The sequence below is a fragment of the Rattus norvegicus genome, chromosome 1, assembly GCF_021556685.1.
Source record: "Rattus norvegicus strain SHRSP/BbbUtx chromosome 1, alternate assembly SHRSP_T2T, whole genome shotgun sequence".
Lineage (NCBI taxonomy): Eukaryota > Metazoa > Chordata > Mammalia > Rodentia > Muridae > Rattus > Rattus norvegicus.
This window is the reverse complement of record NC_141534.1, coordinates 15,387,335-15,393,730: the sequence shown is the minus strand read 5'-3', so window position 1 is coordinate 15,393,730 and position 6,396 is coordinate 15,387,335.

The window sequence follows — 6,396 nt, the reverse complement described above, 5'->3', positions numbered from 1 at the left end:
GGTCAATGTGTGGATAGCCATCTGTCATGAAGCACAGCCTGTCAGAGAGAGTTCCAGAGAGGGACAAAGATACCCCATCATGAATTCACAGAGGGGGCCTTCAAAATACCTTCTGGCCCCTGATTGCTGCCTGGGATCACCTGTTGTAGAACATGTTGACCTGTCCAACCCAAATAAAACCTTCTGAGGGACAGCACCCCACATAAGGACAGGGGCTGCATGCAGGCATGGAGAGAGAGACTTACAGCTGTGGAATACATAAATAGTGGGGAAAGGGCTTAGCTGAAAGGACTTCTCCCCAGGCAGGACCAGTTCAAAACTCATTACCCAAGGCAAAAACAAGGTTCTATTCTGGCAAGCTCTCTAAGGAAGCAAAGAAGCTCTAAAGAGACCCCCCTCAAAAGATAGCATTCTTTCAGGGTATCATTGCCTCAGAAAAGGGAAATAGTCGCAATTCAAGTCCCATTCTAGAATATGCTGTCACCTGGAGGAGAATTTGGTAAGCTCCTCAGAATCGAAAGCTAGATTTTCTGCGATCACTTTTACTCTTACAACTTTGGAGAAGTTGTTGAGAAACTTGGAAGCCTCAATAGCTCTTTCCATTCTGACAGAAGATCAGTTGTTTTAGAGAATGAGACAATGGCACCCTAGGCGACATGAATCTCACCTCCTCTGCTTCCTGACCACTCCCAGGAAAGCCACTGAGCATGGCCATTGAATGCCCGAGGAGTCCTTGATGACAATGTCTTTTTAGGAGTGGCAACTGCAGGCAGAAAGCCTTCCAAATCCCACCACTTACACTTAGGCGTTCGTTCGAGGTTGCACCACAGAAATCCATACACAATGCAAACACAGACAAGGGATATTTGCACAGCTTTTAACTTAGGTCAAAAAAACGTGTAATTTGTTAAGTAAGAGGGCACTAACGCGTGCCGTGTCACGCTGAATTTCCTTGAGAAATAAAAAAAAAAATAACAAAGTTAAACTTTCAGTCAACCTGAAAATATCTGCTTTTTCTGGGGGCAGGGCGGAACGAATGGGACTGCAATGCCGTGACTTTGTTTTTTTTTTTTTTTTTTTTTTTTTTTTTAACTTTTTCAGAGTCTTCTCAGATAGGGAAGAAGGCAGACAGGAAGTAGGGAAAGCATTCCTTAAAGACACAGTGCTTGCAGGAAAATGTAGACCTTGACTAGGGGTGACATTCTCTGTCATAGGGCATGGTCACTGGTAAGTGTTTTTCTGTAGCTGGGACTGGAGAGCTATTCATCAGAGGGGGAAAGCAGATGAGTGGGAAACACAGTTGTGTTTTGCAGATTCTACAGATAACGGATGTCTTAGTGTTCCCAACTCCTCAGTAGCAAATGCTTTCCAAGCAGAATATATCAGACAGGTTTAGGAGAAAAGTTTTAATTTTTGGAAAATTATCTTCTTCAAATCACGACACAGCATTTTTTTTAAAGGGGAACGGGAAGAAAAGGTTGGTTACAGACATGAAAAGATCAAAGATTAGGACCTAATGGGCCAGAGCGTTTAACTTTATTTATTTTTGTTAATAAAACAATTTCGTCAAAAAAGCAGGTACATAAGATACAATAACATACTTTTCTTTTTCTTTCACTTCTTACTTTTGAGAAAGGGTCTTACTCTGTAGCCCAGACTGGCCTCAAGCATTATGTAGCTCAAGGTGACTTCGAACTCATGGTAATTCTTCTGCCTCAGCCTGCTAACAGTTAAGATTACAAGGATGAACGATCATGTCTGTCTGTCTGTCTGTCTGTCTGTCTGTCTGTCTGTCTGTCTGTTCTCTTTCTCCCTTTGTGGCAATAGAGATTGGACCAAGGGCACTGAGAATGCTAAAGGTAGGCAATGATGTTTGTAGCCCAGCATCCGTTAAGGACTTTAAAGAATCCCATGCCTGTGTATAGGTGTTCAATGCTTACTACGTACTTCTGAATGAAATGTTCAGAGCAATATAAACTATGCCATCAAGCTTTAACGTGTTCCATGTTTTAATTCTTTCTTTTCTACCTCCGACCCTCATTTTATCCCTGACTTGTGCAGTTCCACTCTGACGTTTAGTCATCAATCACCTGCTTTCTAAAACTGTATTTAAACAGGGATGATAATTAATGACAGATGATCACTCTGAAGAAGATAACTGATAGTCGCTGTCTTCTAAGGGCAGTGGACACTGGTTAAATCAAAACAAACTCCAATTCTCTATCCCATGTTCCTAAAATCTCAATTCAAACTACGGTCGTGCGTCAGAACAACATCCACAACAACGACAACAACAAAACTGGTCCTCAAAAATGTCCTCTGTATTGATGTCCTCAGTTTTATGCCGTAGTATAAATAGTAGAGAAATGGCTGACCATTAATCATCTTGCATTTTTGTCCCGAGGAAGACGGCGACCTCACTCTGCACACGGGAACTCTCCTCCTGTCTCACAGAGTAAGCAGGAATGTGGAGCAAGCGCTGACCCCCAGGGTCCAACACAAAGAACGTCCGACAATGCACAAGGTCGGCCTTTCTCTCCAGACCTGCCTTTGTGCTCCACGTGGGGCTCGATCCTTGCAGGCCGCGGGCTCAGAGGATGCCAGGGAGATAGATGTGATATGTTCCCCTCATCCGGGCAGCAGCTGAGCAACTTTCACACAGGCAGGCAGGTACAGCCCAGTCTGTGACAGATGAGAATCCCCGGGGAGCCCTTCACTATGGAGAATGAAAAATCAAAAGAGACCATATTGGACACAGATACAAAGAGACTCCCCGCTCCTTTTCTCTCCTCTCTTGTCTCTTTTCTCCCCTTCCGTAGGAAACAGCCGTGAATGTGGAAAGCTGTCTTCGCGCTGGAAGCCTCTGAGGGCATGGCGACTCCAGATGCTCTTCTCTGTAGATGCTTTTCACCCTTGGAGGAGCCGCCTTGTTGACCCATCTGTAAATCCCAGGAGGCCTCACAGGGAAGAAAAGGCAGACTAAGGGACAGAAAACAAACTGTACAGACAACATTTCCCCCTGGCTCACTCCAGCTGAAACACAACAAACGGAACCACGTTTGCTGTGGGCTAGCTGTTCCCAGCCAGGTACCAGCGCCTGCGGGTTTGGAGTAGGGTAGGGAATATTTGAGAAAGAGGCTGCCAGTGAGTGGGTGAAATGTTAATGAGGGATTTCAAACCTCTGTAGGCCTTTTCCTCAAACTGTGAAGTAGCTAATAGAGATGTTTGGAGAGGGTTGGATACCAAAATAGTGTAACTGCTTTTAGTGCAATATATAGCTAAATTACATATACAACTAAATTATATATACATGCATACATATATATACATATATATAACATACATATATATACATATATATATATATATAGTCTTACTGATGAAGAGAGCTCAGTTAACTTTTCTCATTGCTGTTAAAAGGACCAAAATATAGTTTAAACAATCTTTGCTGTTTTAAGAACGTGGCTTTTCCTGAGGCAAGAACAATCTCATACAGTGTGGTTGGATAACCAAAAGGCATAAAGGGTGATTATATGATCTAAGAACTCTGCAAAGCTCTGGTGTGGGTTTTCTGGCAATATTTTCATTAATTCTTTAACAATTTTGTACAATGTCTTTTGAACATATTCGCGTCCCCAAACCCTCCCGTTCAAATCCTTTCCCCCGTCTCCAACCCTTCTCACCCAATTTTGAGATTATTTCCTGCTCCACCCCTTCTTCCTTTTCTTCTTCCTCTCCCCACTCCCAACCCACTGTGGACTCTAGTTTGGGTTACTAGCTAGTCTTGAGAGTGGACTCTGTCCTGGTGTGTGGTCAACCTACCAAGGGTCACATAATGAAGGAAAAGTGACTCTTCTCTTTCCCGGAAGCTACCAAATGCTAATCACTCTGAGGTAGCACATTTTAATTACGTCATCTACTTGGGTGTGGAAAAATCCCTGGCAGAAACCCATACTAGTGGTTTCTTGGAGATTCAATCGCCTTGATACATCTTTCTCATTACTTCCTTCTTGAGTGTTTAATCAAAATTATCACTAAGCCTAGAAGAGATTCAAAATAACATGATGGGTACTGTATTCATAGAGAGCACTCCTGATGTGTTATGTAACTCTCGTGTGTCTCCGTGCATATGATTTAGTATTCTGTAGAAACAGGAATTCATATTAAATTTGGGGCGATCATCTAAGTTTCTGACTTTAGGGGCTTGCCATTCTTTGGTGATGCTGTTTAACAAAGAGTTAACTCTGGAAATGATTCTTTTATTCCTTACCACATGGGATACCTGTACACATATAAGACACCCAGAGCTTGTGCTAGGTGTTCATCTGTTGTGATGATGTTGCAATATGTTTCCTTGCGCGTTGGACTGCACTCCTGTCCACATGTGTCTATGGCTCTGAAGTTAGCTGGGATATAAAACCTTGTGAACCTACACGCTCTTTCCTTCTTGCTGAGTCAATAACTCTACTTAAGGGCGCTCAACGATGATACCAAAGATGCTAAAGGTATTGGTGTTTGGGCCCTGAGTGAAATTAAATAATCGTGGACTAATTTAAAAACAATCTGCAGAACAAATGTGCTTACTCCCACGTTTGTGGGAGAAATAAGCAAACAGTCATATTTTAAGACTGGCTATGGCTTCAGAATCCTTCTGGAAGTCGAAGAATCCCTACTATTTAACCAAGCTGGCACACAGAATGCCCCCTTATTTTTTCAAACCTTGGGATCTTCTTTTAATGTAGCCATGCCTTTCCTGCCAGGTAAATGATCACAAACTAATCAGAATACCACATGGATTTAAGATTTTGACTTTCTCGAAGAGACTATCAAGAAAGTGTGTGTGTGTGTGTGTGTGTGTGTGTGTGTGTGTGAATAGAATAGAATAGAATAGAATAGAATAGAATAGAATAGAATAGAATAGAGAAGAATAGAATAGAATAGAAGAGTTGGGATTAAGTCCAACTCAAATAAATATCAGTCCTGAGTGGGAGCTGATGATCTACACATGTTTAGTATTCTACTCTGACCTCTTTAGCCTCGCAATATTATTGAATATGCTACCATCAGCAATCAAAACCTATAAGAATTCAGCATTTTAAAACAACTGAGTTTTCATAAGTAAAGAATATCGCTCTGAGTATTTGTATTTTACAAGGGAAAGCTAAAGCCATTAGGTGTCTTACTCCTTTCTGTAAGCCAATGTGTTGCTCTCCCAGCACTGGGATTGTTGGGATAACATTATTATGCCACTACATAAAGATTATCCAAACGCCGATTCCTGTGCAAACAGAGAATTGAGCCCAGACTGGACTTTGATATTGTTATTCATATAAATGTATCATACTTTGTAAACACTCACCTTCTGGTTGGTTTTAATGAAAAGCTGATGGCCTATAACAAAGGCAGGGAAAGAGGGTAGGAGTCCCAGGCAGAGAGAGGAACTCTGGGAGAGAATTAGACAGGAGAGATTCATTAGCTGGAAATGGAGGAAGAAGCAGGCCAGGACCGAAGGAGAGATAACTAACTAGCCATGTAGCAGAACTTAGGTTCATAAGAATAGGTTAATTGAGCTCTGAGCAAGTTGGGAATAAGCCCAAGCACTCACAAATAAATACAAGGCTCCCTGTCATTATCTGGGAGCTACTGCTCCCAAAGAAAGCAGAATTTAACAGGATTCTCTTCCTTTGTCTTTTTAGAATCTCTCTTGCCTATTTCAGTCTTGACTGAGGTGTCCACCCCATCAAAGGTCTGACAGTATCTGATCCAAAGTAGGTTGTTGGCAGTCCTATGAGCACAAAGCATCCTAGTCTTTTCTCCCTTTAACATTGTCTATTATCTATCTATGTATCTATGTATCTATGTATCTATCTATGTATTTATGTATCTATCTATGTATCTATGTATCTATGTATCTATCTATGTATCTATGTATCTATCTATCAATCATCTATGTCATCTATCTAATTATTTATCTATCATCTAATCTATCAGGCTATCTATGTATCAATCTCACTAACAATATATTTATCTATCTAGGTATCAACCTATGTATGTATGTATGTTGTATGTGTGTATGTATGTATGTATCTATCTATCTATCTCCCATCTACCTATCATCTATATCACTTTTCTTGTTATCAAATACCTGTTTCTTGAGAAAAAAAAATCTTGAGGGAAGAAAGGCTTATTGGGGAAATCCTAGTGGCCAGAGTGGCTCCAAGAGTTGTGTTGTTCACCAAGAGCATAGAAAAGGAAAGACCAACTTTCAGATTGTTTTCTCCTTTTCCTCTTTTCATGCAGTCAGAGTTCCCAGGCCAGGCGATGATTCTGGACATATATAGTGTGAGTTTTTCCTTCTCAGTTAAATTTCCCTGAAAGACGCACTCTAAAATGTGC